The sequence below is a fragment of the Oncorhynchus kisutch genome, unplaced genomic scaffold (assembly GCF_002021735.2).
Source record: "Oncorhynchus kisutch isolate 150728-3 unplaced genomic scaffold, Okis_V2 scaffold1194, whole genome shotgun sequence".
In the NCBI taxonomy this organism is placed as follows: Eukaryota; Metazoa; Chordata; class Actinopteri; order Salmoniformes; family Salmonidae; genus Oncorhynchus; species Oncorhynchus kisutch.
The window spans coordinates 1-11,925 of NW_022263139.1; the positions used below are offsets into that span (position 1 = coordinate 1).

Here is an 11,925-nt window from a genome sequence, read left to right on the forward strand (position 1 = left end):
TTATGGGCCCAGCACGCTTCCGCTGACGCCACTCTGCTCTCAGCCACTCAGAAAAGACTAGTTAGAAACTCACAATCCATGGCTTAGGAGGCCAGTGTCTTAGGCCACTGGGGCACTGTTTACCTTCTGCAAACAGTACGAACTGATAGATAGAAGCAGTAAAAATAATGTGTACTGGATAGCACTGAGAGACGCAAATTCAATTTAGCTTTCTAATTTTGCTTGCGTTTCATTAAAAAAAAATCTGGTTAGCAGAGGATGGTTCGATCCATCGACCTCTGGGTTATGGGCCCAGCACGCTTCCGCTGCGCCACTCTGCTCTCAGCCACTTCAGAAAAGACTAGAACTCACAATCCATGGCTTAGGAGGCCAGTGTCTTAGGCCACTGGGGTACTGTGTAAACAGTAGGACCTATACAAACTGTTGGAAGAGGTAAAAACAAATGTATAATGGCAATGAGACATGCATGAAACGACAATTTTTTTGTTTTTTTTTGTTCGCACTTAAAATCTAAAAGAAACTGTTTTAGCAGAGGATGGTTTCAGATCCATCGACCTCTGGGTTATGGGCACAGCAACGCTTCCGCTGCGCCACTCTGCTCTCAGCCACTTCAGAAAAGACTAGAACTCACAATCCATGGCTTAGGAGGCCAGTGTCTAATGCCACTGGGCACTGTTTACCTTCTGCAAACAGTACGAACTGATAGAAGCAGTAAAAATAATGTGTACTGGATAGCACTGAGAGACGCAAATTCAATTTAGCTTTCTAATTTCTGCTTGCGTTTCATAAAAAAAAAAATCTGTTTAGCAGAGGATGGTTTCGATCCATCGACCTCCTGGGTTTATGGGCCCAGCACGCTTCCGCTGCGCCACTCTGCTCTCAGCCACTTCAGAAAAGACTAGAACTCACAATCCATGGCTTAGGAGGCCAGTGTCCTAATGCCACTGGGGCACTGTTTACCTTCTGCAAACAGTACGAACTGATAGAAGCAGTAAAATAATGTGTACTGGATAGCACTGAGAGACGCAAATGCAATTTAGCTTTCTAATTTCTGCTTGCGTTTCATAAAAAAAAAAAATCTGGTTAGCAGAGGATGGTTTCGATCCATCGACCTCTGGGTTATGGGCCCAGCACGCTTCCGCTGCGCCACTCTGCTCTCAGCCACTTCAGAAAAGACTAGAACTCACAATCCATGGCTTAGGAGGCCAGTGTCTTAGGCCACTGGGGTACTGTGTAAACAGTATGACCTATACAAACTGGGAGAGGTAAAAACAAATGTATAATGGCAATGAGACATGCCATGAAACGCCATTTTTTTTGTTTTTTTTGTTCGCACTTAAAATCTAAAAAGAAACTGTTTAGCAGAGGATGGTTTCGATCCATCGACCTCTGGGTTATGGGCCCAGCACGCTTCCGCTGCGCCACTCTGCTCTCAGCCACTTCAGAAAAGACTAGAACTCACAATCCATGGCTTAGGAGGCCAGTGTCTTAGGCCACTGGGGCACTGTTTACCTTCTGCAAACAGTACGAACTGATAGAAGCAGTAAAAATAATGTGTACTGGATAGCACTGAGAGACGCAAATGCAATTTAGCTTTCTAATTTCTGCTTGCGTTCATAAAAAAAAAATCTGGTTAGCAGAGGATGGTTTCGATCCATCGACCTCGGGTTATGGGCCCAGCACGCTTCCGCTGCGCCACTCTGCTCTCAGCCACTTCAGAAAAGACTAGAACTCACAATCCATGGCTTAGGAGGCCAGTGTCTTAGGCCACTGGGGTACTGTGTAAACAGTATGACCTATACAAACTGTTGGAAGAGGTAAAAACAAATGTATAATGGCAATGAGACATGCCATGAAACGACAATTTTTTTTGTTTTTTTTGTTCGCACTTAAAATCTAAAAAGAAACTGTTTAGCAGAGGATGGTTTCGATCCATCGACCTCTGGGTTATGGGCCCAGCACGCTTCCGCTGCGCCACCTTGCTCTCAGCCACTTCAGAAAAGACTAGAACTCACAATCCATGGCTTAGGAGGCCAGTGTCTAATGCCACTGGGGCACTGTTTACCTTCTGCAAACCAGTACGAACTGATAGAAGCAGTAACAAATAATGTGTACTGGATAGCACTGAGAGACGCAAATGCAATTTAGCTTCTAATTTCTGCTTGCGTTTCATAAAAAAAAAAATCTGGTTAGCAGAGGTATGGTTTCGATCCATCGACCTCTGGGTTATGGGCCAGCACGCTTCCGCTGCAGCCACTCTGCTCTCAGCCACTTCAGAAAAGACTAGAACTCACAATCATGGCTTAGGAGGCCAGTGTCTTAGGCCACTGGGGTACTGTGTAAACAGTATGACCTATACAACTGTTGGAAGAGGTAAAAAACAAATGTATAATGGCAATGAGACATGCCATGAAACGACAATTTTTTTGTTTTTTTGTTCGCACTTAAATCTAAAAAGAAACTGTTTAGCAGAGGATGGTTTCGATCCATCGACCTCTGGGTTATGGGCCCAGCACGCTTCCGCTGCGCCACTCTGCTCTCAGCCACTTCAGAAAAGACTAGAACTCACAATCCATGGCTTAGGAGGCCAGTGTCTAATGCCACTGGGGCACTGTTACCTTCTGCAAACAGTACGAACTGATAGAAGCAGTAAAATAATGTGTACTGGATAGCACTGAGAGACGCAAATGCAATTTAGCTTTCTAATTTCTGCTTGCGTTTCATAAAAAAAAAATCTGGTTAGCAGAGGATGGTTTCGATCCATCGACCTCTGGGTTATGGGCCCAGCACGCTTCCGCTGCGCCACTCTGCTCTCAGCCACTTCAGAAAAGACTAGAACTCACAATCCATGGCTTAGGAGGCCAGTGTCTTAGGCCACTGGGGCACTGTTTACCTTCTGCAAACAGTACGAACTGATAGAAGCAGTAAAAATAATGTGTACTGGATAGCACTGAGAGACGCAAATTCAATTTAGCTTTCTAATTTCTGCTTGCGTTTCATAAAAAAAAAAATCTGGTTAGCAGAGGATGGTTTCGATCCATCGACCTCTGGGTTATGGGCCCAGCACGCTTCCGCTGCGCCACTCTGCTTCCATCCACCCCAGATGGGACTTGAACCCACAATCCCTGGCTTAGGAGGCCAGTGCCTTATCCATTAGGCCACTGGGGCACTGTTTACCTTCTGCAAACAGTACGACTGATAGAAGCAGTAAAAACAATGTGTACTGGATAGCACTGAGAGACGCAAATGAAATTTAGCTTTCTAATTTCTGCTTGCGTTTCATAAAAAAAAAAATCTGTTTAGCAGAGGATGGTTTCGATCCATCGACCTCTGGGTTATGGGCCCAGCACGCTTCCGCTGCGCCACTCTGCTCTCAGCCACTTCAGAAAGACTAGAACTCACAATCCATGGCTTAGGAGGCCAGTTTCTAATGCCACTGGGGCACTGTTTACCTTCTGCAAACAGTACGAACTGATAGAAGCAGTAAAAATAATGTGTACTGGATAGCACTGAGAGACGCAAATGCAATTTAGCTTTCTAATTTCTGCTTGCGTTTCATAAAAAAAAAATCTGGTTAGCAGAGGATGGTTTCGATCCATCGACCTCTGGGTTATGGGCCCAGCACGCTTCCGCTGCGCCCACTCTGCTCTCAGCCACTTCAGAAAAGACTAGAACTCACAATCCATGGCTTAGGAGGCCAGTGTCTTAGGCCACTGGGGCACTGTTTACCTTCTGCAAACAGTACGAACTGATAGAAGCAGTAAAAATAATGTGTACTGGATAGCACTGAGAGACGCAAATTCAATTTAGCTTTCTAATTTCTGCTTGCGTTTCATAAAAAAAAAATCTGGTTAGCAGAGGATGGTTTTCGATCCATCGACCTCTGGGTTATGGGCCCAGCACGCTTCCGCTGCGCCACTCTGCTTCCATCCACCCCAGATGGGACTTGAACCCACAATCCCTGGCTTAGGAGGCCAGTGCCTTATCCATTAGGCCACTGGGGCACTGTTTACCTTCTGCAAACAGTACGAACTGATAGAAGCAGTAAAAACAATGTGTACTGGATAGCACTGAGAGACGCAAATGAAATTTAGCTTTCTAATTTCTGCTTGCGTTCATAAAAAAAAAAATCTGTTTAGCAGAGGATGGTTTCGATCCATCGACCTCTGGGTTATGGGCCCAGCACGCTTCCGCTGCGCCACTCTGCTCTCAGCCACTTCAGAAAAGACTAGAACTCACAATCCATGGCTTAGGAGGCCAGTGTCTAATGCCACTGGGGCACTGTTTACCTTCTGCAAACAGTACGAACTGATAGAAGCAGTAAAAATAATGTGTACTGGATAGCACTGAGAGACGCAAATGCAATTTAGCTTTCTAATTTCTGCTTGCGTTTCATAAAAAAAAAAATCTGGTTAGCAGAGGATGGTTTCGATCCATCGACCTCTGGGTTATGGGCCCAGCACGCTTCCGCTGCGCCACTCTGCTCTCAGCCACTTCAGAAAAGACTAGAACTCACAATCCATGGCTTAGGAGGCCAGTGTCTTAGGCCACTGGGGTACTGTGTAAACAGTATGACCTATACAAACTGTTGGAAGAGGTAAAAACAAATGTATAATGGCAATGAGACATGCCATGAAACGACAATTTTTTTTGTTTTTTTTGTTCGCACTTAAAATCTAAAAAGAAACTGTTTAGCAGAGGATGGTTTCGATCCATCGACCTCTGGGTTATGGGCCCAGCACGCTTCCGCTGCGCCACTCTGCTCTCAGCCACTTCAGAAAAGACTAGAACTCACAATCCATGGCTTAGGAGGCCAGTGTCTAATGCCACTGGGGCACTGTTTACCTTCTGCAAACAGTACGAACTGATAGAAGCAGTAAAAATAATGTGTACTGGATAGCACTGAGAGACGCAAATGCAATTTAGCTTTCTAATTTCTGCTTGCGTTTCATAAAAAAAAAAATCTGGTTAGCAGAGGATGGTTTCGATCCATCGACCTCTGGGTTATGGGCCCAGCACGCTTCCGCTGCGCCACTCTGCTCTCAGCCACTTCAGAAAAGACTAGAACTCACAATCCATGGCTTAGGAGGCCAGTGTCTTAGGCCACTGGGGCACTGTTTACCTTCTGCAAACAGTACGAACTGATAGAAGCAGTAAAAATAATGTGTACTGGATAGCACTGAGAGACGCAAATTCAATTTAGCTTTCTAATTTCTGCTTGCGTTTCATAAAAAAAAAATCTGGTTAGCAGAGGATGGTTTCGATCCATCGACCTCTGGGTTATGGGCCCAGCACGCTTCCGCTGCGCCACTCTGCTTCCATCCACCCCAGATGGGACTTGAACCCACAATCCCTGGCTTAGGAGGCCAGTGCCTTATCCATTAGGCCACTGGGGCACTGTTTACCTTCTGCAAACAGTACGAACTGATAGAAGCAGTAAAAACAATGTGTACTGGATAGCACTGAGAGACGCAAATGAAATTTAGCTTTCTAATTTCTGCTTGCGTTTCATAAAAAAAAAAATCTGTTTAGCAGAGGATGGTTTCGATCCATCGACCTCTGGGTTATGGGCCCAGCACGCTTCCGCTGCGCCACTCTGCTCTCAGCCACTTCAGAAAAGACTAGAACTCACAATCCATGGCTTAGGAGGCCAGTGTCTAATGCCACTGGGGCACTGTTTACCTTCTGCAAACAGTACGAACTGATAGAAGCAGTAAAAATAATGTGTACTGGATAGCACTGAGAGACGCAAATGCAATTTAGCTTTCTAATTTCTGCTTGCGTTTCATAAAAAAAAAAATCTGGTTAGCAGAGGATGGTTTCGATCCATCGACCTCTGGGTTATGGGCCCAGCACGCTTCCGCTGCGCCACTCTGCTCTCAGCCACTTCAGAAAAGACTAGAACTCACAATCCATGGCTTAGGAGGCCAGTGTCTTAGGCCACTGGGGTACTGTGTAAACAGTATGACCTATACAAACTGTTGGAAGAGGTAAAAACAAATGTATAATGGCAATGAGACATGCCATGAAACGACAATTTTTTTTGTTTTTTTTGTTCGCACTTAAAATCTAAAAAGAAACTGTTTTAGCAGAGGATGGTTTCGATCCATCGACCTCTGGGTTATGGGCCCAGCACGCTTCCGCTGCGCCACTCTGCTCTCAGCCACTTCAGAAAAGACTAGAACTCACAATCCATGGCTTAGGAGGCCAGTGTCTAATGCCACTGGGGCACTGTTTACCTTCTGCAAACAGTACGAACTGATAGAAGCAGTAAAAATAATGTGTACTGGATAGCACTGAGAGACGCAAATTCAATTTAGCTTTCTAATTTCTGCTTGCGTTTCATAAAAAAAAAAATCTGTTTAGCAGAGGATGGTTTCGATCCATCGACCTCTGGGTTATGGGCCCAGCACGCTTCCGCTGCGCCACTCTGCTCTCAGCCACTTCAGAAAAGACTAGAACTCACAATCCATGGCTTAGGAGGCCAGTGTCTTAGGCCACTGGGGCACTGTTTACCTTCTGCAAACAGTACGAACTGATAGAAGCAGTAAAAATAATGTGTACTGGATAGCACTGAGAGACGCAAATTCAATTTAGCTTTCTAATTTCTGCTTGCGTTTCATTAAAAAAAAAATCTGGTTAGCAGAGGATGGTTTCGATCCATCGACCTCTGGGTTATGGGCCCAGCACGCTTCCGCTGCGCCACTCTGCTCTCAGCCACTTCAGAAAAGACTAGAACTCACAATCCATGGCTTAGGAGGCCAGTGTCTTAGGCCACTGGGGTACTGTGTAAACAGTATGACCTATACAAACTGTTGGAAGAGGTAAAAACAAATGTATAATGGCAATGAGACATGCCATGAAACGACAATTTTTTTTGTTTTTTTTGTTCGCACTTAAAATCTAAAAAGAAACTGTTTTAGCAGAGGATGGTTTCGATCCATCGACCTCTGGGTTATGGGCCCAGCACGCTTCCGCTGCGCCACTCTGCTCTCAGCCACTTCAGAAAAGACTAGAACTCACAATCCATGGCTTAGGAGGCCAGTGTCTAATGCCACTGGGGCACTGTTTACCTTCTGCAAACAGTACGAACTGATAGAAGCAGTAAAAATAATGTGTACTGGATAGCACTGAGAGACGCAAATTCAATTTAGCTTTCTAATTTCTGCTTGCGTTTCATAAAAAAAAAATCTGGTTAGCAGAGGATGGTTTCGATCCATCGACCTCTGGGTTATGGGCCCAGCACGCTTCCGCTGCGCCACTCTGCTTCCATCCACCCCAGATGGGACTTGACCCCACAATCCCTGGCTTAGGAGGCCAGTGCCTTATCCATTAGGCCACTGGGGCACTGTTTACCTTCTGCAAACAGTACGAACTGATAGAAGCAGTAAAAACAATGTGTACTGGATAGCACTGAGAGACGCAAATGAAATTTAGCTTTCTAATTTCTGCTTGCGTTTCATAAAAAAAAAATCTGGTTAGCAGAGGATGGTTTCGATCCATCGACCTCTGGGTTATGGGCCCAGCACGCTTCCGCTGCGCCACTCTGCTCTCAGCCACTTCAGAAAAGACTAGAACTCACAATCCATGGCTTAGGAGGCCAGTGTCTTAGGCCACTGGGGTACTGTGTAAACAGTATGACCTATACAAACTGTTGGAAGAGGTAAAAACAAATGTATAATGGCAATGAGACATGCCATGAAACGACAATTTTTTTGTTTTTTTTGTTCGCACTTAAAATCTAAAAAGAAACTGTTTAGCAGAGGATGGTTTCGATCCATCGACCTCTGGGTTATGGGCCCAGCACGCTTCCGCTGCGCCACTCTGCTCTCAGCCACTTCAGAAAAGACTAGAACTCACAATCCATGGCTTAGGAGGCCAGTGTCTAATGCCACTGGGGCACTGTTTACCTTCTGCAAACAGTACGAACTGATAGAAGCAGTAAAAATAATGTGTACTGGATAGCACTGAGAGACGCAAATGCAATTTAGCTTTCTAATTTCTGCTTGCGTTTCATAAAAAAAAAAATCTGGTTAGCAGAGGATGGTTTCGATCCATCGACCTCTGGGTTATGGGCCCAGCACGCTTCCGCTGCGCCACTCTGCTCTCAGCCACTTCAGAAAAGACTAGAACTCACAATCCATGGCTTAGGAGGCCAGTGTCTTAGGCCACTGGGGTACTGTGTAAACAGTATGACCTATACAAACTGTTGGAAGAGGTAAAAACAAATGTATAATGGCAATGAGACATGCCATGAAACGACAATTTTTTTGTTTTTTTTGTTCGCACTTAAAATCTAAAAAGAAACTGTTTAGCAGAGGATGGTTTCGATCCATCGACCTCTGGGTTATGGGCCCAGCACGCTTCCGCTGCGCCACTCTGCTCTCAGCCACTTCAGAAAAGACTAGAACTCACAATCCATGGCTTAGGAGGCCAGTGTCTAATGCCACTGGGGCACTGTTTACCTTCTGCAAACAGTACGAACTGATAGAAGCAGTAAAAATAATGTGTACTGGATAGCACTGAGAGACGCAAATGCAATTTAGCTTTCTAATTTCTGCTTGCGTTTCATAAAAAAAAAATCTGGTTAGCAGAGGATGGTTTCGATCCATCGACCTCTGGGTTATGGGCCCAGCACGCTTCCGCTGCGCCACTCTGCTCTCAGCCACTTCAGAAAAGACTAGAACTCACAATCCATGGCTTAGGAGGCCAGTGTCTTAGGCCACTGGGGTACTGTGTAAACAGTATGACCTATACAAACTGTTGGAAGAGGTAAAAACAAATGTATAATGGCAATGAGACATGCCATGAAACGACAATTTTTTTTGTTTTTTTTGTTCGCACTTAAAATCTAAAAAGAAACTGTTTAGCAGAGGATGGTTTCGATCCATCGACCTCTGGGTTATGGGCCCAGCACGCTTCCGCTGCGCCACTCTGCTCTCAGCCACTTCAGAAAAGACTAGAACTCACAATCCATGGCTTAGGAGGCCAGTGTCTAATGCCACTGGGGCACTGTTTACCTTCTGCAAACAGTACGAACTGATAGAAGCAGTAAAAATAATGTGTACTGGATAGCACTGAGAGACGCAAATGCAATTTAGCTTTCTAATTTCTGCTTGCGTTTCATAAAAAAAAAAATCTGGTTAGCAGAGGATGGTTTCGATCCATCGACCTCTGGGTTATGGGCCCAGCACGCTTCCGCTGCGCCACTCTGCTCTCAGCCACTTCAGAAAAGACTAGAACTCACAATCCATGGCTTAGGAGGCCAGTGTCTTAGGCCACTGGGGTACTGTGTAAACAGTATGACCTATACAAACTGTTGGAAGAGGTAAAAACAAATGTATAATGGCAATGAGACATGCCATGAAACGACAATTTTTTTTGTTTTTTTTGTTCGCACTTAAAATCTAAAAAGAAACTGTTTAGCAGAGGATGGTTTCGATCCATCGACCTCTGGGTTATGGGCCCAGCACGCTTCCGCTGCGCCACTCTGCTCTCAGCCACTTCAGAAAAGACTAGAACTCACAATCCATGGCTTAGGAGGCCAGTGTCTAATGCCACTGGGGCACTGTTTACCTTCTGCAAACAGTACGAACTGATAGAAGCAGTAAAAATAATGTGTACTGGATAGCACTGAGAGACGCAAATGCAATTTAGCTTTCTAATTTCTGCTTGCGTTTCATAAAAAAAAAAATCTGGTTAGCAGAGGATGGTTTCGATCCATTGACCTCTGGGTTATGGGCCCAGCACGCTTCCGCTGCGCCACTCTGCTCTCAGCCACTTCAGAAAAGACTAGAACTCACAATCCATGGCTTAGGAGGCCAGTGTCTTAGGCCACTGGGGTACTGTGTAAACAGTATGACCTATACAAACTGTTGGAAGAGGTAAAAACAAATGTATAATGGCAATGAGACATGCCATGAAACGACATTTTTTTTTGTTTTTTTTGTTCGCACTTAAAATCTAAAAAGAAACTGTTTAGCAGAGGTTGGTTTCGATCCATCGACCTCTGGGTTATGGGCCCAGCACGCTTCCGCTGCGCCACTCTGCTCTCAGCCACTTCAGAAAAGACTAGAACTCACAATCCATGGCTTAGGAGGCCAGTGTCTTAGGCCACTGGGGTACTGTGTAAACAGTATGACCTATACAAACTGTTGGAAGAGGTAAAAACAAATGTATAATGGCAATGAGACATGCCATGAAACGACAATTTTTTTTGTTTTTATTTGTTCGCACCTAAAATCTAAAAAGAAACTGTTTAGCAGAGGATGGTTTCGATCCATCGACCTCTGGGTTATGGGCCCAGCACGCTTCCGCTGCGCCACTCTGCTCTCAGCCACTTCAGAAAAGACTAGAACTCACAATCCATGGCTTAGGAGGCCAGTGTCTTAGGCCACTGGGGTACTGTGTAAACAGTATGACCTATACAAACTGTTGGAAGAGGTAAAAACAAATGTATAATGGCAATGAGACATGCCATGAAACGACAATTTTTTTTGTTTTTTTTGTTCGCACTTAAAATCTAAAAAGAAACTGTTTAGCAGAGGATGGTTTCGATCCATCGACCTCTGGGTTATGGGCCCAGCACGCTTCCGCTGCGCCACTCTGCTCTCAGCCACTTCAGAAAAGACTAGAACTCACAATCCATGGCTTAGGAGGCCAGTGTCTAATGCCACTGGGGCACTGTTTACCTTCTGCAAACAGTACGAACTGATAGAAGCAGTAAAAATAATGTGTACTGGATAGCACTGAGAGACGCAAATGCAATTTAGCTTTCTAATTTCTGCTTGCGTTTCATAAAAAAAAAATCTGGTTAGCAGAGGATGGTTTCGATCCATTGACCTCTGGGTTATGGGCCCAGCACGCTTCCGCTGCGCCACTCTGCTCTCAGCCACTTCAGAAAAGACTAGAACTCACAATCCATGGCTTAGGAGGCCAGTGTCTTAGGCCACTGGGGTACTGTGTAAACAGTATGACCTATACAAACTGTTGGAAGAGGTAAAAACAAATGTATAATGGCAATGAGACATGCCATGAAACGACAATTTTTTTTGTTTTTTTTGTTCGCACTTAAAATCTAAAAAGAAACTGTTTAGCAGAGGTTGGTTTCGATCCATCGACCTCTGGGTTATGGGCCCAGCACGCTTCCGCTGCGCCACTCTGCTCTCAGCCACTTCAGAAAAGACTAGAACTCACAATCCATGGCTTAGGAGGCCAGTGTCTTAGGCCACTGGGGTACTGTGTAAACAGTATGACCTATACAAACTGTTGGAAGAGGTAAAAACAAATGTATAATGGCAATGAGACATGCCATGAAACGACAATTTTTTTTGTTTTTATTTGTTCGCACCTAAAATCTAAAAAGAAACTGTTTAGCAGAGGATGGTTTCGATCCATCGACCTCTGGGTTATGGGCCCAGCACGCTTCCGCTGCGCCACTCTGCTCTCAGCCACTTCAGAAAAGACTAGAACTCACAATCCATGGCTTAGGAGGCCAGTGTCTTAGGCCACTGGGGTACTGTGTAAACAGTATGACCTATACAAACTGTTGGAAGAGGTAAAAACAAATGTATAATGGCAATGAGACATGCCATGAAACGACATTTTTTTTTGTTTTTTTTGTTCGCACTTAAAATCTAAAAAGAAACTGTTTAGCAGAGGATGGTTTCGATCCATCGACCTCTGGGTTATGGGCCCAGCACGCTTCCGCTGCGCCACTCTGCTCTCAGCCACTTCAGAAAAGACTAGAACTCACAATCCATGGCTTAGGAGGCCAGTGTCTAATGCCACTGGGGCACTGTTTACCTTCTGCAAACAGTACGAACTGATAGAAGCAGTAAAAATAATGTGTACTGGATAGCACTGAGAGACGCAAATGCAATTTAGCTTTCTAATTTCTGCTTGCGTTTCATAAAAAAAAAAATC

At 44.8% G+C, this 11,925-nt stretch overlaps 4 non-coding genes across 4 annotated transcripts; all 4 read right to left on the minus strand.

Moving 5' to 3' along the window:
* Positions 1-3,095: 3,095 nt before the first annotated feature.
* Positions 3,096-3,168, minus strand: trnar-ccu (transfer RNA arginine (anticodon CCU)). The gene has a single exon. It is a non-coding gene; the product is annotated as a tRNA-Arg (tRNA).
* Positions 3,169-3,931: 763 nt separating this feature from the next.
* On the minus strand, positions 3,932-4,004 carry trnar-ccu (transfer RNA arginine (anticodon CCU)). Its single transcript has one exon. It is a non-coding gene; the product is annotated as a tRNA-Arg (tRNA).
* A 1,319-nt stretch (positions 4,005-5,323) lies between these two features.
* On the minus strand, positions 5,324-5,396 carry trnar-ccu (transfer RNA arginine (anticodon CCU)). The gene has a single exon. It is a non-coding gene; the product is annotated as a tRNA-Arg (tRNA).
* Positions 5,397-7,274: 1,878 nt separating this feature from the next.
* Positions 7,275-7,347, minus strand: trnar-ccu (transfer RNA arginine (anticodon CCU)). The gene has a single exon. It is a non-coding gene; the product is annotated as a tRNA-Arg (tRNA).
* Positions 7,348-11,925: the final 4,578 nt, after the last annotated feature.